This window comes from Oncorhynchus kisutch, linkage group LG12 (genome assembly GCF_002021735.2).
Source record: "Oncorhynchus kisutch isolate 150728-3 linkage group LG12, Okis_V2, whole genome shotgun sequence".
NCBI classification, from domain to species: Eukaryota; Metazoa; Chordata; class Actinopteri; order Salmoniformes; family Salmonidae; genus Oncorhynchus; species Oncorhynchus kisutch.
In genome coordinates this window covers 21,706,555-21,728,369 of record NC_034185.2, presented here as the reverse complement: position 1 = coordinate 21,728,369, position 21,815 = coordinate 21,706,555, and the positions used below count along the sequence as shown (strand labels likewise).

General features: G+C 42.1%; 1 protein-coding gene across 14 annotated transcripts in view; it reads left to right on the top strand.

The window, feature by feature from the left end:
• The window catches only part of LOC109900699 (protein 4.1-like), a 95,129-nt gene that overhangs the window by 6,166 nt on the left and 67,148 nt on the right, over positions 1–21,815 (top strand). The window contains exon 1 of one of the 14 annotated variants that reach the window (XM_031837102.1): positions 13,917–14,090. The exons of the other annotated variants lie outside the window; for them this stretch is intronic. The gene's annotated coding sequence lies outside the window, so the exon portion shown is untranslated. Of the gene's footprint in view, positions 1–13,916; positions 14,091–21,815 lie in introns of those variants that run through there. 14 annotated transcript variants of the gene reach the window in all.

The following is a 21,815-nucleotide window of genomic DNA, read 5'->3' as shown; positions in this document are numbered from 1 at the left end:
CTGGTAACACTAACTTATCAATCAATCACATTTATTTATAAAGCTCTATTTACATCAGCCGATGTCACAAAGTGCTATATGGAAACCTAGCCTAAAACCCCAAATGGCAAACAATGCAGATGTAGAAGCCCAAAACCTCCTAGAAAGGCAGGAACCTAGGAAGAAACCTGAAGGAACCAGGCTCTGAGGGGTGGCCAGTCCTCTTCTGGCTGTGCCAGGTTGAGATGTTCAAATGTTCATAGATGACCAGCAGGGTTCGACAATAATAATCAGTGGTTGTAGAGGGTGCAACAGGTCAGCACCTCCAGAGTAAATGTCAGTTGGCTGTTCATAGCCGAGCGTTCAGAGTTAGAGACTGCAGGTGCGGTAGAGCGTTGAAAACAGCAGATCTGGGACAAGGTAGCACGTCCAGTGAACAGGTCAGGGTTTTATAGCCGCAGACAGAACAGTTGCAACTGGAGCAGCAGCACGCCCAGGTGGACTGGGGAAAGCAAGGTGTCATCAGGCCATGTAGTCCTGAGGCATGGTCCTAGGGCTGAGAGAGACTATACCACACTCCGGACAGGGCCAACCAGGCAGGATATAAACCCACCCATTTTGCCAAAGAACAGCCCCCACACCACTAGAGGAATATCTTACTACCCTGAGACATGGCCGAGTATAGCCCACGACGATCTCCCCCACGGCACAAACCCGAGGGGGGGCACCAAGCTTGACAGGAAGATCACGGCAGAGACTCAACCCACTCAAGTAATGCACCCCTCCTAGGGGGACGGCATGGAAGAGCGCCAGTGACTCAGCCCCGTATTAGGGTTAGAGGCAGAGAATCCCAGTGAAGAGAGGGAAACCAGCCAGGCAAAGACGGCAAGGGTGGTTCTAACCTCCAGTGCCTTTCTGTTCACCATCACACCCCTGGGCTAGACTATACTCAATCATAGGACCTACTGAACAGAGGAGTCTTAAAGGTTGAGACCGAGTCTGCGTCTCTCACACGGATAGGCAGACCATTCCATAAAAATGGAGCTCAATTGGAGAAATTCTAGGGACAATAAGGAGGCCTGCATCTTGTGATCGTAGCGTACGTGTAGGTATGTACGGCAGGACCAAATCGGAAAGATGGGTAGGAGCAAGCCAATGTAATGCTTTGTAGGTTCAGTAAAACCTTGAAATCAGCCCTAGCCTTAACTTCCTGCGGATCATTGGGACGCTAGTGTCCCATTTCAACAACTTCCAACTTTCATGAAATCACAAGTGCAATACATCAAAATAAAGCTTAACTTGTTGTTAATCCAGCCGCCGTGTCAGATTTCAAAAAGGCTTTACTGCAAACAATGCGATGATCTGAGGACAGCGCCCAGCACACACATACATAACAAATCATTTTCAACCAGGGAGTTGCGACACGAAAGTCAGAAATAGCGATGTATTATATGCCTTACCATTGAAGATCTTCTTCTGTTGGCACTCCAAAAGGTCCCTGTTACATCACAAATGGTCCTTTTGTACGATAAACTAATTTATATCCATTAACTCAGTTTAGCTGGCACGCTTCAGTCAATAATCCACTCGGTTTCCATCCTCTAAAATGTATACAAAATAAACCCCAAACTTCACCAATAAACTTATCCAAACAAGTAAATCAATGTTTATAATCAAACCTTAGGTACCCGAATACGCAAATAAACATTTAAGACGTAGAATCTTTGTCTTTACTGGAGAAAAATACCAAAGAATGCGCTCTCATTCATGCACTTGGAAACACTGCAGCCAAAATGGGAGCCACCTAGAAAAACTACAATTTCTGTCTCATTTTTCAAAAAACCAGCCTGAAACTCTTTCTAAAGACTTGACATCTAGTGGAACGCCTAGGAACTGCAATCAGGCATGATTTTGCCCTATTATAAAAGTGCCAGCCATTGAAATCAGTGGTAGGATGACTTTTTTTTTGGGGGGGGGGGGTGATTTGTCCTCTGTGTTTTGCCTGCCATTTCAGTTCTGTTATACTCAGACATTATTTTAACATTTTTAGAAAATCCAAATCTACCAATTATATGCATATCCTAGCGTCTGCGCCTGAGTAGTAGGTAGTCTACTTTGGGCACGCTTTTCATCCGGACGACAAAATACCACCCCCTGTCCCAAAGAAGTTAACAGGAAGCCAGTGTAGAGAGGCTACCACTGGAGTAATGTGATCACATGTTTTTTTTTGTTCTAGTCAGGATTTTAGCAGCCATGTTGAGCATTGACTGATGTTTATTTGTGCTTTAACTGGGTAGCCAGAGAGTAGAGCATTGCAGTAGTCTAATCTAGAAGTGACAAAATGCCACCATCCTCTTCCTTATGTCTGAAACACAGGTTTCGAGGGAAAGGCAATTTTGATGCTTCACCACGTTTCATCGAAATGTTCAGCTGTGTGTTGTCCCCATAGCAGTGAAAGTTAATATTATTTCCGAATGATGTCACCAAGAGGAGATGTATAGTGTAAACAATAGAAGTCCTAAAATGGAACCTTGAGGAACACTGAAATTTACAGTTGATTTGTCAGAGGACAAACCATTCAGAAACAAACTCATATCTTTCTGACAGATAAGATCTAAACCAGGTCAGAACCTTTCTGTGTAGACCAATTTGGGTTTGTCAATGGTATCAAAAGCAGCACTAAGGTCTAGGAGCACGAGGACAGATGCAGAGCCTTCGTCTGACGCCGTTAAAAGGTAACTGCACTCACGAAGGTCGTACGTCTCAGTGCTATGATGGAGTCTAAAACCAGACTGAAGCGTTTTGTATACATTATTTGTGTTCAGGAAGGCATATTGAGAGGAATGGGAGATTCGATATAGGCCAGCATTTAAAAAATAAAAAATAAATCTTGGTCAAGATTTGGATTTTTCAAGAGGCTGTATTACTGCTACTTTTAGTGAGTTTGGAACACAGCTGGTGGATAGGTAGCCATTTATTATGTTCAACATAGGAGGGCCAAGCACAGGAAGCAGCTCTTTCAGTAGTTTAGTTGGAATAGGGTCCAGTATGCAGCTTGAAGGATTAGAGGCCATTACTATTTTCATGAATATGTCAAGAGCTATAGGATTAAACAACTTGCGTGTCTCCCTTTATCCTAGGACCTGGCAGTGTTGTGCAGACTCAGGACAACTGAGCTTTAAAGAAATATGCAGATTTAAAGAGGAGTCTGTCATTTGCTTTCTAATGATCATGATCTTTTCATCAAAGAAGTTAATTTCTCACTGCTGAAGTGAAAGCCATCCTTTCTTGGGGAATGCTTTTTAGTTAGCTTTGTGACAGTATCAAACATACATTTTGGATTGTTCTTATTCTCCTCAATTAGGTTGTAAAAATAGGATGATCGAGCAGCAGTGAGGGCTCTTCGATACTTCACAGTACTGTCTTTCCAAGCTAGTAGGAAAAGACTTCCAGTTTGGTGTAGCCCCATTTCCGTTCCAATTTTCTGCAAGCTTGCTTCAGGGCTCGGGTATTTTCTGTATACCAGGGAGCTAGTTTCTTATGACAAATGTTTTTTTTGTTTTTAGGGGTGCGACTGCATCTAGGGTATCACACAAGGTTAAATTAAGTTCCTCAGTTAGATGGTTAACCTATATTTATTATAAAAAAATGTATGTACTCCGATGTCCTTGGATAGATTGGGGGAGTCTGGAAGGGCATCAAAGAATCTTTTGGTTGTCCCAAAATTTGTAGCACAGCTTTTGCTGATCCTGGGTTGGGATCTGGGCAGACTTGGTTGCAAACATAAAATGGTGGTACGATTAGTCCAGGATTGAGGAAAAACATTAAGATCCACAATATTTATTCCACAGGACACAACTAGGTCCAGAGTATGACTGTGGCAGTGAGGTAGGTCCAGAGACATGTAGGACAAAACCCACTGAGTTGATGATGGCTCCAAAAACATTTTGGAGTGGGTCTGGACTTTTCCATGTGAATATTGAAGTCACCAAAAAGGAAAATATTTGCCATGACTACAAGGTCCGATGGGAACTCAGTGAGCAACGCTGTATATGGCCCAGGAGGCCTGTAAACAGTAGCTATAAGAAGTGGTTGAGTAGGCGGCATAGATTTCATGATGAAAACGCAGGCTTTTATTTATTTAAATTGACACACACTGTCTCAATGGGGATAGCTGAGCTGACTACACTGTGCTTGTGGCAGACTTCACTAAGCTGGCAATCTCATTGTGGAGCTAAATCAAATTGATTTCTAAAGCCCTTCTTACATCAGCTGATGTCACAAAGTGCTGTACAGATATCCAGCCTAAAACCCCAAACAGCAAGCAATGCAGGTGTAGAAGCACGGTGGCTAGGAAAAACTTCATAGGAAGGCCAAGCCTTTTTAATTGAAATGCATTCCAGGTGACTACCTCATGAAGCTGGTTGAGAGAATGCCAGGTGTGTGCAAAGCTGTCATCAAGGCAAAGGGGGGCTACTTTGATTCAATCAGTTTTTTTTTACGACATGACAGTTTTGTCTTCACTATGATTCTACAATGTAGAAAATTGTAAAAATACAGGAAGATCCTTGAATGAGTTGGTGTCAACTTTTGACTGGTACTGTATGTCTTTGAGTATATAGACATTTTAACTGGAATCATGCTCTATAGGATTTAGCCTGTGACTGTGGGTTAACACTTAGCTCATGGTCCATTAGCTTTGAGGTTGAAACGTCTCTGTAGTGTATGGGAGGGTGAGCGAAAAGCTACAGCATAGGGTGTTTGTTAGACTACCTCAGGTGAAGAGCATGAGTTTCTTTCAAGTTGCATCAAGATGGTATGAGGTGGTAACTGTCCCCTTTCCTCTGTTCAGTACCTCAGAAGGACTGTAAATGTGCTCCCTCTTCTGTGTACTTTACCATCAAGGACATTGTGTAGTCATGTGTGCAGTCCTCTCCACTGATCCTGCCCCCCCACTTGTTAGTGGTGTTTGGACTTATCTGTGTTGTAGCATTCAGTATGACCCCTGTGTACTCAAAGACCCCTGTTGAACAGGCTTTCAACTTTACTTTCTGAGTAATCTCACTAACCATTCAAATGCTCCATATTGGCACCATTGCCAGCTGTCAGATCAAACACTGATATGCCAATTCTAAATTGTTGCAAAAGAGAAAGACATACCAGAGCTCTGAATTGTCAAACTCATACTGTCACTACAGGTAAGTACCTCAGATTCTGATTGGACAAAAGGGAGGTGGGGATTTACTCCAACATTGGGTCTTGTGGTGAGCTTCCTGTTGGAACAGACCACTCTACGTGTCACTCAGTCTCCTAATTCTGCTGCGGACTGTGAGAGATTGCTTAACCATTCGGAAGGGTTATGGGAACATCCCGCTTTTAGAGTACTGTGTTCCCGACATCCTGCCTTGGCCACTGTTTTTCCACAGGGATTGTCAGTGGTTTAGGCTCTTATGGAATCACTCAACAAATAAAGATTACAAACTCTGTGTAACACCAACTCTGTTGATTCTCAGTTTCATATTGAGCATTTTTCTAACATGACCTTTCCAATCCAAGACAAGGCTTTTGATTCCGTCACCTTCAAAGCTCCATACAATTCTCTCAACTATACTTGTTTGCAACAAGTTGGGTTCATAGATGGAGCTAAACAAAATTCAACTGTGACCAGAAATTACTTGCGCTCTTAGTAAGCCACCATGTTGCAGCTTATCTCAGAAGCTGCACTACCAGCCCTTTGAATGGCACAATAAATGCAATTTTCTGCTCATTACTGACGAAAGGGGGAGTTTGCCATCTCCTAGCAAGTGTCCTGCTTTGAAACAGCACAGGGGGAAAAATAAATGTTCCCCTTAATTGGATGCCTGTGGCTTGGCACCCTCCCAAACATAGTTAAAAAGAGATTATCTGCAGGAGTCCAATTTTGCAGCAAGGGCTTTCCATGTCAGTAAGGCAGAGGTAATTTGAATCAAATTATACTTGTCTTGGAATCTAGGCACATTTGTCTTAGAAAAAATAAAGTTGCATTCTTTACAAATTTACAGCACCCCTGGGACGTTGAGTTCCAATTTGTGTTGCATTTCTAGTTGTGGATTTACACTAGTCTTTTGCCCTATGGTAAGGGATTTTGCTGCAAGATTTATTTATATGTGTCTTTAGATGTAGGTTTCAATGTTGGGAAACATTGGTTTAGTGATACAGCTTTTGAATTTGCACAAGTAGTGAAGGCTGGGGCACAGGTGTTCTTCAATCCCTCCTTGTTATATGCTCCTCTGAAGCCCTCTGTCCACAAGTATGTGGACACCCCTTCAAATGAGTGGATTTGACTAGTTCAGCCACACCTGTTGCAAATGAGAGTATAAAATCGAGCACACAGCCATGCAATCTTCATAGACAATCATTGGCAGTAGGATGTCAAGTTTCCAACAAGTCAGTTTGTAAAATTTCTGCCCTGCTAGAGTTCCCTGGTCAACACGGAGAAAAGAGTCGGCCAGAGAATTGAACCCTGTGGCACCCCCATAGACTGCCAGAGGTCCGGACAACAGGCCCTCCGATTTGACACACTGAACTCTATCAGAGAAGTACCTTTCCAATCTTTGGGAATCTCCGATGATACGAAAGAGGTTGAACAGGCTAGTAATAGGGGTTGCAATAATTTTGGTGGCAATTTTTTTTTAGAAACAGGGTCCAGATTTTGCCTCTCTCTTTCAGAACATCAGCTATCTGGATTTGGGTGGGGGAGGCTTGGGTGAGTTGCTGTGGGGGGTACAGGGCTGTTGACCGGAGTAGGGGTAGCCAGGTGGAAAACATGGCCAGCTGTAGAAAAATACTTATTGAAATTCTCAATTATAGTGGATTTATTGGTGGTGAGTTTCCTAGCCTCAGTGCAGTGGGCAGCTGGGAGGTGCTCTTATTCTCCATGGACTTTACAGTGTCCCAGAACTTTTTTGCGTTTGTGCTACAGGATGAACATTTCTGTTTTGAAAAAGCTAGCCTCAGCCTGTGTATAGTGGTTCCAAACTTCCATCAAAAGTTGCATATCGCGGGGGCTATTTGATGCTAATGCAGGATGCATTAAATGTGCAGGACGCCACAGGATGTTTTTGTGCTGGTAAAGGGCAGTCAGGTCTGGAGTGAACCAAGGGCTATATCTGTTCCTGGTTCTATTTTTTTATTTGTATGGGGCTTGCTTATTTATGGTGATGAAGGCACTTTTAAAGAATAACCAGGCATCCTCTACTGACGGAATGAGGTCAATATCCTTCCAGGATACCTGGGCCAGGTCTATTAGAAATGCCTGCTCGCCGAAGTGTTTTAGGGAGCGTTTGACATTGAGGGGTGGTCGTTTGACCGCAGACACATTACAGATGCAGGCAATGAGGCAGTGATTGCTGAGATCTTGGTTGAAAACAGCATAGGTGTATTTGGAGGGCAAGTTGGTTAGGATGATATCTATGAGGGTGCTCATGTTTACAGATTTGTGGTTGTACCTGGTAGGTTCATTGCTGATTTGTGTGAGATTGAAGGCATCAAGCTTAGATTCTAGGATGGCCGGGGTGTTAACCTCTTGAAGCTAGGGGGCACTATTTTTATGTTTGGAAAAATAATGTTCCCAAAGTAAACGGCCTATTTCTCAGGACCAGATGCTAGAATATGCATATAATTGACAGATTAGGATAGAAAACACAAGTTTCCAAAACTGTCAAAATATTGTCTGTGAGTATAACAGAACTGATATTGCAGGCGAAATCCTGAGAAAAATCAAACCAGGAAGTGGCTTCTATTTTGAAAACTCCATGTTCCATAACCTCCCATTGCTCAATTTAAAGGGATATCAACCAGATTCCTTTTCCTATCGCTTCCTCAAATTGTCAACAGTCTTCAGACATAGTTTCAGGCATTTATTTTGAAAAATGAGCCAGAACGATAACATCGTGTCAAGTGGTCACATGAGTTTTGCTCGCGCAACAGACTTTGGATAGGTATTGCTTTTCCCTCTCCTACTGTGAAAGACATTAGTGGTTGATATATTATCGATTATATATTTTAGAAACCTGAGGATTGATTATAAAAAAACGTTTGACATGTTTCTGTAGACATTACGGATATTATTTGGAATTTGTCTGCGTTGTCGTAACCGCTCTTTCCTGTGGATTTCTGAACATAATGCGCCAAACAAATGGAGGTATTTTGGATATAAAAATAATCTTTATGGAACAAAAGGAACATTTGTTGTGTAACTGGGAGTCTCGTGAGTGAAAACATCCAAAGATCATCAAAGGTAAACGATTAATTTGATTGCTTTTCTTATTTGCGTGACCAAGCTACCTGATGCTAAGTGTACTTAATGTTTTGTCATGCGATCAATAAACTTACACAAACGCTTGGATTGCTTTCGCTGTAAAGCATAATTTCAAAATCTGAGACTACAGGTGGATTGACAAAAGGCTGAGCTGTGTATTGCAATATTGCACTTGTGATTTCATGAATATGAATATTTTTTGTAATATTATTTGACTGAGGCGCTATGCTATTCAGTGGTTGCTGATGACAATTATCCCGCTTAATGGCTGGGTAGTGTCAAGAAGTTGCATGTCCCAGTTTAGGTCACCTAGCAGTATGTGACGATAGATGGGGGGGGGGGGGGGGGGGTCAATCAATTCACATATGGTGTCCAGGGCACAGCTGGGGGCAGAGGGTGGTCTATAGCAAGTGGCAACAGTGAGAGACTTGTTTCTGGAAAGGTGCATTTTTAGAAGTAGAACCTCAAATTATTTGGGCACAGACCTGGATAGACAGAATTCTGCAGGCTTACTATCTCTGCAGTTGATTGCAACTCCGCCCCCTTTGGCAGTTCTATCTTGTCGGAAAATGTTAGGGATGGAAATTTCAGGGGTTTTTGGGGTCTTCCTAAGCCAGTATTTAGACACGGCTAGGACATCCGGGTTGGCAGAGTGGGCTAAAGCAGTGAATAAAACATACTTAGGGAGGAGGCTTCTAATGTTGACATGCATGAAACCAAGGCTTTTACGGTTACAGAAGTCAACAAATGAGAGCACCTGGGGAATAGGAGTAGAGCTAGGCACTGCAGGGCCTGGATTAACCTCTACATCACCAGAGTAGGATAAGGGTACGGCTTAAGGCTAAAAGAACTGGTTGTCTAGTGCGTTCGGAACCGAGTAAAAGGAGCAGGTTTCTGGGCGCGATAGAATAGATTCAAGGCATAATGTACAGATAAAGGTATGGTAGGTTGTGAATACATTTATTTGAAGGTAAACCTAGACATTAAGTGATGATTAGAGATATTGTCTCTTGAAACATTTAAACCAGCTGATGTCACCGCATGTGTGGGAGGTGGAACTAAAGTGTTGGCTAGACATATTGAGCAGGGCTGGAGGCTCTACAGTGAAATAAGACAATCACAAACCAGAACAGCAATGGACAAGTCATATTGATATTGGGGAGAGGCATGCGTAGCCGAGTGATCATAGGGGTCCAGTGAGTAGTTAGACTGGCTGGAGATACTGAGATTCAGACAGTTAGCAAGCTAGCAGAAGGGCCTTAGGGACGTCGCGACGGCGCAATTGTGTTACAGCCTCCTCGTGTGGTTACGTCGATGGACCAGTCATGATGAATTAATAGGGTTCCATGTAGCTAAGGGGTCCAGTCCAATTGGCAAAATAGGTATAGTGGCCTAAGAAATTGGCCGATGGATCTCTTCAGCTAACAACTGTTATTGTGAAGTGGAAACATTTAGGTGCAACAAAGGCTCAGCAGTGAAGTGGTAGGCTACACAAGCTCACAGAATGGGACCACTGAGTGCTGAAGCCCATAGCGTGTGAAAAGTGCCTGTCCTCGGTAGGGCTGACCCCATTTAATCATCTGGTCAATTGTTTGGTCGATAGGCTGTTGGTCGACCAAGATTTCTTTAGTCAAGCAGTATCTCAAAATCGCCGTACAAGACGCCTGTCTGAGTGGACTGATCCGTTGTGGAGGCCGTGGGGATGGCACAGTCCATCAGTCTAAGACGTGCTACTGAAATTGTATATGGTTATATTACATAAGAACAATGGTGCAATACTAATAAAAATAATATTTTCGAATAAATAACAAATGTTTTTCTCTCGTTGGAAAGCGGTTGCTGTCCACGGTAGAGGTCGACCGATTATGATTTTTCAATGCTGATACCAATTATTGGAGGACCAAAAAAGCAGATACCGATTAACCGGCCCTATTTATTTTTAAATAAAATATTTTTTAAAACATTTTATTTATTTGTAATAATGACAATTACATCTACTGAATGAAAACTTATTTGAACTTAATACATCAATAAAATCAATTTAGCCTCAAATAAACAATGAAACATGTTCAATTTGGTTTAAGTGTTGGAGAAGAAAGTAAAAGTGCAATATGTGCCATGTAAGAAAGCTAACGCTTAAGTTCCTTGCTCAGAACATGAGAACATATGAAAGCTGGTTGTTCCTTTTAACATGAGTCTTCAATATTCCCAGGTAAGAAGTTTTAGGTTGTAGTTATTATAGGACTATTTCTCTCTATACGATTTGTATTTTATATACCTTTGACGGATGTTCTTATAGGCACTTTAGTATTGCCAGTGTAACAGTATAGCTTCCGTCCCTCTCCTCGCCCCAACCTGGGCTCGAACCAGGAACACATTGACAAGACACCCTCGAAGCAACGTTACCCATGCAGAGCAAGGGGAACAACCACTCCAAGTCTCCGAGCGAGTGATGTTTGAAACTCTATTAGCGCGCACCCCGCTAACTAGCTAGCCATTTCACATCGGTTACACCAGCCTAATCTCCGGAGTTGATAGGCTTGAAGTCATAAACAGCACAATGCTTGAAGCACAGGGAAGTGCTGTTTGAATGAATGCTTACGAGCCTGCTGCTGCCTACCACTGCTCAGTCAGACTGCTCTATCAAATCATATACTTAATTATAACAATAACACACAAATACGAGCCTTTGGTCATTAATATGGTCGAATCCGGAAACTATCATTTCGAAAACAAAACGTTTATTTCAGTGAAATACGGAACCGTTCCGTATTTTATTTAACGGGTAGCATCCCTAAGTCTAAATATTCCTGTTACATTGTACAACCTTCAATGTTATGTCATAATTATGTAAAATTCAGGCAAATTAGTTTGCAGTGAGCCAGGCTGCCCAAACGGTTGCATATACCCTGACTCTGCGTGCAATGAACACGAGAAGTGACACAATTTCACCTGGTTAATATTGCCTGCTAACCTGGATTTCTTTTAGCTAAATATGCAGGTTTAAAAATATATACTTCTGTGTATTGATCTAACGTCTCTGGGATATGGGACGCATCCCACCTGGCCAAAAGCCAGAGAGAATGCAGAGTGCCAAATTCCTATAAAAATCGAACTTTCATGAAATCACACATGTAAGATACCAAATTAAAGCTACACGTGTTGTGAATCCAGCCAACATGTCAGATTTCAAAAAGGCTTTTCGGCAAAAGCAAACAATGCTATTATCTGAGGATAGCACCTCCGTAAACAAAAGTGAAAACATTTCAACCCTGCAGGCGCAACACAAAACGCAGAAATAAAAATATAAATCATGCCTTACCTTTGACGAGCTTCTTCTGTTGGCACTCCAATATGTCCCATAAAGATCACAAATTGTCCTTTTGTTCAATAAATGCCGTTGATATATATCCAAAATGTCGATTTATTTTGCGCGTTTGATCCAGAAAAACACCGGTTCCAACTTGCGCAACGTGACTACAAAATATAGGAAAGTTACCTGTTAACTTTACCAAAACATTTCAAACTACTTTTGTAATACAACTTTAGTTATTTAAAAAAAAGTTAATAATCGCTAAAATTGAAGACTGGATGATCTGTGTTCAAAACATGAAGAAAACAAACTGACACTACCTTTCTGGTCACGCGCCTCTATCTAACAGTACACTTCAAGCGACCCTCGTTCAAGATGGCCGTACTTCTTCATTACACAAAGGAATAACCTCAACCAATTTCTAAAGACTGGTGACATCCGGTGGAAGCGGTAGAAACTGCAAGAAGGTCCCTTTAGAAATCTGGATTCCCAATGAAACATCATTGAAAAAAGTGACCTCAAATTTAAAAAAAATCTGAATGGTTTGTCCTCGGGGTTTCGCCTGCAAAATAAGTTCTGTTTTACTCAGACATGATTGAAACAGTTTTAGAAACTTCAGTGTTTTCTATCCAATCTACTAATAATCTACTAATAATATCTGCATATCTTATCTTCTGGGGATGAGTAGCAGGCAGTTGAATTTGGGCATGCATTTCATCCGGACGTGAAAATACTGCACCCTGTCACCAAGAAGTTAAAGGCATTGGTGTTTATGGTTAGGTACAGTCGTGCAACGATTGTGCTTTTTTTCGCAATGCGTTGCATTGATTATATGCAACGCAGGACACTATAGAAAATATCTAGTAATATCGTCAACCATGTGTAGGTAACTAGTGATTATGATTTATTTATTTTTATAAGATAAGTTTAATGCTAGCTAGCAACTTACCTTGGCTTCCTACTGCATTTGTGTAACAGGCAGGCTCCTCGTGGAGTGCAATGAGAGGCAGGTGGTTAGAGCGTTGGACTAGTCAACTGTAAGGTTGCAAGATTGAATCCCCGAACTGACAAGGTAAAAATCTGTCGTCCTGCCCCTGAACAAGGCAGTTAACCCACCATTCCTAGGCCGTCATTGAAAATAAGAATGTGTTCTTAACTGACTTGCCTAGTTAAATAAAGGTGTAAAGAAAATCCAAATCGTTGTCCAAAAAAACATTCTTCCAATTGTTATGAGAACTTGAAATTGGCCCTGATTTCCTCTAATCTATACAGTACTTGTTTGACAACACACACAATATTCAGTCTATTCTTGATCTTCAGCATTCTCCACAAATAGTCACATTTATTCCACACATCTGACTTCCCCTTTACCTGAGCAACCTATAAACTCAATAGTTTAATATTTATTTTTCATGTACTCTGCATCCATTTTGCCGTTACGGTGTTGAATTTGTTATAGCTAATTTATTGATGTGCCTTAGGCACGGCCTGCCCGTTCATTAGGCGGCCAACTAGGGCGGCATTTTCTGAGCTAAACTGATCAAGACTCGCTACCAACAGCGCACACAACCTCACATTCTGCCCAAAAACAATGATGATTTCTCTCAACCAGTGCGGTATGGGCTTTTTAAGTGAGCGCTGATGCCGCCCTTTGATAAGCAGTGCCCACATCAACAAAGGCAGGGGCACAAAATATTTGCTTGTCCGTTCCCAGCGCGCCTCTCCAGGGTGCTGTTGGAGAGACTCGTCTCTGCAGCGCTCCACCAAAGTTCAGTCAAAAAACGTATCTTACATAAATCATGTAACCGATATGGTAGAAAGAGTATGTGTTGCTCGCGGTTTGAGCAAGAAAACAGTAACTGATTTGATAAATTGAACTAATTGCAGTGCATAAATAACATATGAATAGTCTACATGTAGGCCAATCAACTTTCACAGTGAATGCTTTTTGTTGTATTTTTGCATATTCTAGAGTGATGAATCACGCTTCTCCCTCTGGCAGACCGACGGACATCTGGGTTTGGCCGATGCCAGGAGAAGGCTACCTGCCCGAGTCCATTGTGGCAACTGTAAAGTTTGGTGGAGGAGGAAAAATGGTGGCTGTTTTTCATGGTTCGGGCTTTGCCCCTTAGTTCCAGGGAAGGAAAATCTTAACATTACAGCATACAATGACATTCTAGACGATTCTGTGCTTCCAACTTTGTGGCAACAGTTTGGGGAAGGTCCTTTCCTGTTTCAGCATGATAATGACCCTGTGCACAAAATGAGGTTCATACAGAAATAGTTTGTTGAGATTAGTCTGGAAGAACTTGACTGGCCTGCACAGAGCCCTGACCTCAACCCCATCAAACACCTTTGGAATTAATTGGAAGGCTGACTGCGAGCAAGCTCTAATCGCCCGATCTCACCAATGCTCTTGCTCTCTTCTCCCAGAAGACTGGAGGTTGTTATATCCGCAAAGGGGACCAACTCTATATTAATGCCCCTGATTTTGGAATGGTATGTTTGACGGTGTTTAAAAAAATATATATATATCTATATCTCACACACACAGTACATGACCAAAAGTATGTTGGTGTAGTCTACATATCAGTGTCTCCTGCTGGGTGTCCTGCAGGATGGTGAAGCAGTGACGAAACCCCAAGCTGTGTAAACAAGATATTTAGGCAGTGCAGCCGCTCTACTTCTGGTTACTGGGGCAGCAGCACTGGAAAATCATGAGAATGCCCTGTCGCTTCCCACTTTTCCCATCAGGAAAATGTCTGCGCCACTGATTTACGCTTCTGTATGGGGAATTCCAGTGACTATCACAGCAAAGACTCCTTCCGAGGGTCGTCTCTGGCTGTCTGAAATGTGTCCGTCCCCACCGTGGAATACTAATTGAAGCCGTGTTCACAGCCCCTTGTTGTATCCTCCACCACCACAAGTAGCCCGTGCCAAACGGAGGATCCTCAAGATCTTTAATCCACTATTAGCAGATCGGTTTAGTAAACCGATGAGGCTATTGCCCATAAGTCTATTTTGGACCGCTATCTTTTTCACCCCAGCTAAAGAGAAATAGATGGAAGTTATTGACCGCTCTTATTAGCCCACAGATTTAGCTGGATTGATTATTCTAAGGAGCCTGATTTAAGCTGCTGAAGGATTTGTTTAAGTAGTGTGGAATTGTGAGTTTGTGTGTCAAAAGAAAGCTTTTGAATTGCCTTCAAAAGGTAAACACCGCTTGGACTCCCCATAAGCCATGATAAAGTAAATCACACCATGAGGATGTTCTTTAAACTGCGGAGTTCAGTTTTCCATACCCTTTAGTGAGACAAAAATGCCCTTGTGTTCATGCTGGAGAGGGAGAGATAAAGGAATGGGGATTAGCGGATGAGACTGAGGAAACGGCCAGGCCTGAATGGGACGGATGGAGTTTGTCACCACGTCAGACTTCCTGTTACCCCAGGCCTACTCCGCGGGGACAAAGTTCACAGGGCTGTTTAGGGCAGATTGCAGGAGGTGCTGATGGCTCCTTCTCTGGAAAACAAACATGGCCCCTAACTATGACGATTAAGAGCTGGCCTGGCGGAACAGGCTGCTGCTCTGCTACGGTCCTCCTGTGCAGTCACACACTTTATTTGAGTGTAACGAATACTTTGTCTTGCCAAAAAACAGCGATTTCCCGCAAGGACTGCTGGTGAGGAGGTAAGTGTATATTAAAACGGATCATGGGAACATTTTTCAGTTTGGTGATTTACTGTCATCAGAGCCAAGAACAAGTCTAAACACCTGATTTTATTTTAAATTATTTATATCACCGTAGTGATGTAGTATTTTTGAAAGTGTATCTTATTTTCTTTTTTATATATCTTTTTTTGTGCTAGTTGGCAGTACCTGCACCAAAACACCCTTTTTCCATTAACTTTTTTTAAAATAGGGAGACCATTTTTTTGCCCCCAATATTTTTATTTCCATGATTGAGCAAAACAAGTTTTCTCATGGCTCTCTTGTCCCTCTGTAGCAGGCGTGGTGAACAATATGTTTGGAACATCGATTCTAAATGAAGTCACAGTATCTAACCACAAGACAGAATCTTGAGAATCGCAATAAATATTGTATCAGCATCTACGTATCGTGATATCGTATCGCAAGGTCCCTGGCCATTCCCAGCCCTATGTAGTAGGCTGACAAACTAGAAGAGGAGAAAAAAAGCCTTGCCTAAACTTAATTTTCTTCAAAGCCATCACTTATATATCAGGGTGTCCGTTTGTAAAATGTGGCACCGGACATTTGACCGGCAACATTTTAATTTACCTGACAGTTGAGAAATCTGCAGGACCATATGCATTGGGTACATAACCTGATTAGAGCGTCCACTAACGGTGCTCAGAATTACAGAAATCTCATTTAGATTCGGTTAATTCATATTAACAGAACATGCAAGTTGAGGATGCAATGCTGTGCGGTCCTTCATACCAAATTCTGATGCACACTTTAAAGATGTTAAAACAACTGTCCACGTTTTAGTTTTCCTCAACCACCAAGATGAGTAACGAACAGCAGTATCATTAGCCTATGTCAATCTAGTGGAACATTTTAGGGGGTTAGATCAGCTTTAATATTGAGGATTGTGGCTTCTATCAATGTAAAATATAAACGCAACATGCAACAATTTCATAGATTTTTGCTGAGTTAAAATTCATATGAGGAAATCAGTAAATTTGAAATAAATAAATTAGGCCCTAATCTATGGATTTCACATGACTAGGAATTTGGATATGCATCTGGTCACAGTTGCCTTCCAAAAAAAAGGGCTTCAGGTGCTCTTCAAGGTATTTTTGTGCATTTAAAATCGCTAAAATGCAATTGTGTTCATTGGTCACTAACTCTACATGTGCATATTACCTCAACTAACCGGTTCCCCCGCACATTGACTCTGTTCCAGTACCCCCTGTATTTAACCTCGCTATTATTTTACTGCTGCCTTAATTATTTGTTACTATTTTAAAAAAATATATTTTTTACACAACACTTTTCCCCCTCCCTAGCGTTTCAAAACGGTCACGTAAAGAAGTGCTGAAATTCATTATTTTAAAAGATGGAGATGAAGGAAAAATACTGTTTTGAAACAGCTAGCTGTGATACAATGTTGTCAAATGCCCCGATTTGTAAATATCGTTTAGATACAATTTGACTACATTTTTGAATGGTTTCTCATTTTGTTCTTGACCAAAGTTGAACCCTATTTAAGGGAATACATTTGTTTTTCAAGGAAGCTCTCAGAATAACAAAGTTGTGGTGTGTTTCCAAGGGAACCCCCATGCGTGCACCTGTGCAGAGATTACCTCCATGTGGCCCCTTGGGAACACTCATCTCCGTGGCTCAAAACACTAATGGGAGATGAAAAGGGAATTTAGCGAGGGACCATAGTCATTTATAACTGATTTGTATTATTCAGATTTGGAACACTCAGACATTCAGAGAGAATAAAGGGGGAACGGGCGGTCTTTTAGGGCGCACAGTCAGCCTGTTTTACTGTTTAAACACAGCACACTGGAGCCCTCCACATGAATGTCCCTCCATTATGACACCATTTTAACCTGTCAGTGGCAAGGAAGCACTATGGACTACGCCTTAATTTCGCCCTCAGCCATTGATGTATATCTATGGACATCAACATGGTGGTGCTTGCTCTTGTAGTGCTGCATCAGATGACAAAACATGTTCTTACTTCCAGTTATTCACTGTTCAGGACAACGTGCTATTTCAATGAATTTGTCATTGCTCATACTCTGGTGGATGAAAAACAAAAACCTGGAGGGTTGTTATCAGTAGGTGTCATAGATAACCACTGAATCATGTCACATGGCTGGCTTGCAGTGCAACACATCAGGGTTTAAATTTGTCATAGTTTAGTGTGAAATTGTTGAAATTGAAAATGATGTATTCCATTACCCAAAACTCTTGTCTGAGTGTGACAGATGGCTGACATTGTCAACAAGGATTAGGACATGGTTTGTTTTTCTCAGGTGATTAATGCAATCCATATTTTTACTCAACAGATGACCCTCACAGGTATCTACCATATACCACTCATCCCCATGTTTGTTGGGAAAATAGCCTCAAGTAGCCCTAAGGCTCGACACGTGTAATGGATATGCTCTAATCTACAGATAAACAAAGAAATTATATAATTGTTTCAACAAGTCTCCGTTGAGCCTGTGAGAGGGTCACTGTTAAGGTTGGTTATCATTCATTAGATTAGCTTTACCCCACTCTTTCCCAGCCCAGCTGCTCCATAATGCTGCTCTCTCTGCTTTGAGGGAGATTACATTTTCGGGGTCCAGCCCAGAGTTGGATTAGAACCTCTGGCTCTAGACTCCAATCTATTGTGTGTGGGCGGGAGTCCGGGGCGGAACGTGGTCACTGCTCTAGAACCCAGATGTGTTCCCTCAGGAGGTCCATTCCAGGGCTGGGCCCATAGAATAAAAGCTATGACATCACTAGTCCATCAGCCCACAGACTTTAATCCACAATAACAACTCCACCAGACTCAACAGCTGTCTGGATTAAACAGGCGTCATTCTGTGTTTGCTTTAATCTGTATGATAATGCCCCTGTACGAAATGTACTGTACTTCACCCAAACAGCCAGCTATGTTTTGTGTGTCAATATCAGAGGAATGTTCAAATCTGATGTCTGACTGGAATTTGAGCCTAAATCTTTTGGCAGCATAATGCTTGGAATTTTGACACAGGCCATTATTATAACACTTTTGTTTTCCTACCCAGATGTTGAGAAATGCAGTAACTTTTTGTTGGGGGGGGGGGGTGATCCTCATGTAAAAGAAAAAGGCTATCATTCAAGCTATGCACATCATGAAGAAGGGCTCAATATGAATCTGTTTTGCAATCGTTCTTGAATGTGTGGGCTCCCAGAGCACGCTGATGAAATCCACCCCGGTCTGGAGCAGGGGTTGAAGCTGGAAGTTGGCTCTCTGGACTGGGGTCCCTGCAGTGGGAGTATCTATGGCCAAATAAAATCTAGCCCAGACACTGAGCAACAGAGATCAAATGCTTCAGGGGCAAACCGGAGGCCAGGAAGTGTGCTAATATCAACCCAGTATCTCTGTGGGGCTGTGTCCTATACATTGTGGTGTTGGTATTGGAGTCCCTCCTTCGCTGCATCAGTTCTAGGAACAGCTGAAAAGCTTCCAAGTGGAGGGAACCATTAACTAAAGCTGTCCTGTCACCACACTGTATTATTGCTGGCTTTATGTAGTGCAACTTGACGCTGGAGTTAAGCGATATGCCCTGATTCTGGATTTCTGTCCCTCGACACAGCAAAATCGGCAGTGCTGCAGCCAGGAGCTTATTTTTATCTCTGGGAAGGACAGTTGAGGATGCGAGGGAAAAATGGGACTCTCACAATGCTATATTTGGCATGTTTTAAGTTGGTCTTGATATCAGCATGATGAAGTCTGAACTTGGAGTTTCTGTGCTTTACCCTCTTGGTTGTATGATGTCATGAGACAGGCTCTAGCTCATGTGTTCTTGCGACTGTCTATTTAAATTTTCTCTCTGATGTAATGTGTAGATACACTATTAGCCTAAACCATCCGACTAGGGGTGGACTTAACACAGTAAACACTTGTCTTTGTATAGTTTGACATCAACAAACTACTTTCACTTGCAAATCAAAGAGAACCTTTGCAGACACAGGAAGCCACATTTGATGCCCTTCATTGTTACTGTTAACGAGCTGCAGTGTTCTCTGGTGTCCGAAGCAGGTAAAGAAGCATGGATAGCTGCCAGTGTGTGGCTGAAGATGACCTGAATGCAATTTAGATCATGTAACTGAGAGGAGTTATTCTAGGTGCCTACATCACCCCTTCAGACACTATCTAAACCAGTGATGGTCATGGATTCTCTGTAAAATTCTAGGACTCTTATCTCTTATCTTTCCCTTCAAGCCATAAATAGCCTACTGCTTAGTCCTTCACTGCTCAACCAGGCCCTGTGAGAGCCAGCCAGAAGGGGACAGTGGGACACAGTAGCCCAGCGGCTGACAGTGATTGATCACGATATTGTTGTGGACTTGCAGGCAGCGTGAGACAAAGTTGGTCACAGTCACTGCCTCAGCTATGGATGGTGACAATGGGAGGAATTCATAGACCACAAAGGAGATGTCCAGATAAGAGAGATTGGGAATTGAGGTTAGGTGTAGGTGGCTCAATACGCATTCAAGTGGGTTTTAACACATGGGATAAATCTGTCTTGATAAGCTCATCAAATTATTGATAAACTTGTAAGTGAAGATATTTGAGTTTTTACTGGCATTGACCAACAAATGTGATCTTCTGCATGAAATATCCAAGTAAAATTGTTCCAGCATCTCATAACATGATTTTCTAATTTAATAACAAATAAAGCAATTTGTTCTACACCAGTGTTTCCCAACCCTTTTCATCGATTACCCCCAACAGTACACAGTTTAGTTGTAGCCCTTGACGAACACATCTCATTCAGCTCATTGAGGGCTTGATGATTTAGTTGGCAAGTTGAATCAGGTGTGCTTGTCCAGGGTTACAAAGCAAATGTGTACTATTGGGTGTACTTGAGGACCAAGGTTGGGAAACACTGAGTCTGAGGTGCTGCGCTCCCAATGTTGTGGAGTTACTCTGGTTCAGACACTGCTGATTATGTGAGCAGAGTTGAGTGGTTGGATATCCCAATACCCATCTATTTTTTGACTACCTGGACCTACCATTTTTTGGTTTTGAAGTCTTAAAACCATAGGATTTGACAGTAAGAAAAGCTCATTGCAAATATGCTACTGTACATGCTGTATGAAGCAGCATATGAACAATAAATTGCAGGGCTGTAATGGTAAACGTATTTGTAGCGACCCGTTCGGTACAGTGATTTCAGATTGGTCAGCAATATGAACCACAATGAAGTCGGAAGTTTACCTACACCGTACCCAACTACATTTAAACTAAGTTTTTCATAATTCCTGACATTTAATCCTAGTAAAACTTCCCTGTCATAGGTCAGTTAGGTTCACCACTTTTATTTTAAGAATGTGAAATGAAATCAGAATAAATAGTTGACAGTGATTTTTATTTCAGCTTTTATTTCTCATCACATTCCCAGTGGGTCAGAAGTTTACATACACTCAATTACTATTTGGTAGCATTGACTTTAAATTGTTTCACTTGGGTCAAAGGTTTCAGGTAGCCTTCCACAAGATTCCCACAATTAGTTGGGTGAATTTTGGCCCATTCCTCCTGACAGAGCTGGTGTAAATGAGTCAGGTATGTAGGCCTCCTTGCTAGCACACGCCTTTTAAGTTCTGCCCACACATTTTCTATAGGAATGAGGTCAAGGCTTTGTGATGGCCACTCCAATACCTTGACTTTGTTGTCCTTAAGCCCTTTTGCCACAACTTTGGAAGTATGCTTGGGGGTCATTGTCCATTTGGAAGACTTATTTCAGAACAAGCTTTAACTTCCTGACTGTTGTCTTGAGATGTTGCTTGAATATATCCACATAATTGTCCTCATGCTGCCATCTATTTTGTGAAGTGCACCAGTCCCTCCTGCAGCAAAGCACCCCCACAACATGGTGCTGCCAGCCCCATGCTTCACGTTTGGGAAGGTGCTCTTCGGCTTGCAACCCTCCCCCTTTTTCCTCCAAACATAACAATTGTCATTATGGCCAAACAGTTCTATTTTTGTTTCATCAGTCCAGAGGACATTTCTCAAAGTACGATCTTTGTCCCCATGTGCAGTTGCAAACCGTAGTCTGGCTTTTTTATGGCGGTTCTGGAGCAGTGGCTTTTTCCTTGCCAAGCTTGGCTTTTTAAAAATTGTTTACCTATGTTTTCTAGCTTTCTATCATAGGAGTTTGGGGCGGATTATCCATTTTAAGCGCTCAGCATTTAATCAACATTTCGTTGTATTAAATCATTTTTGTCTAAATTGCACATATAGGCTGTGAAATAGTGCCTTTCACTATTAGAAACACATATGTGATGTTGCCTGGACAGCAGGGCAGCAGCAGAGGATACCCTCTGCGCCTTCAGAGCCCTTCAGGACACTCCTGCCAGCCTGGGTAGGGATGCAGTTTGTTTTTGTATTTCTCTATAGCTAGGCCTAAATGTTTTTATGCAAAATAACCCTATCAAAACAAAGTTCTGTGAAAGAGCTAATATGTCAGTCCTATTGGGCCAAAATCAGTG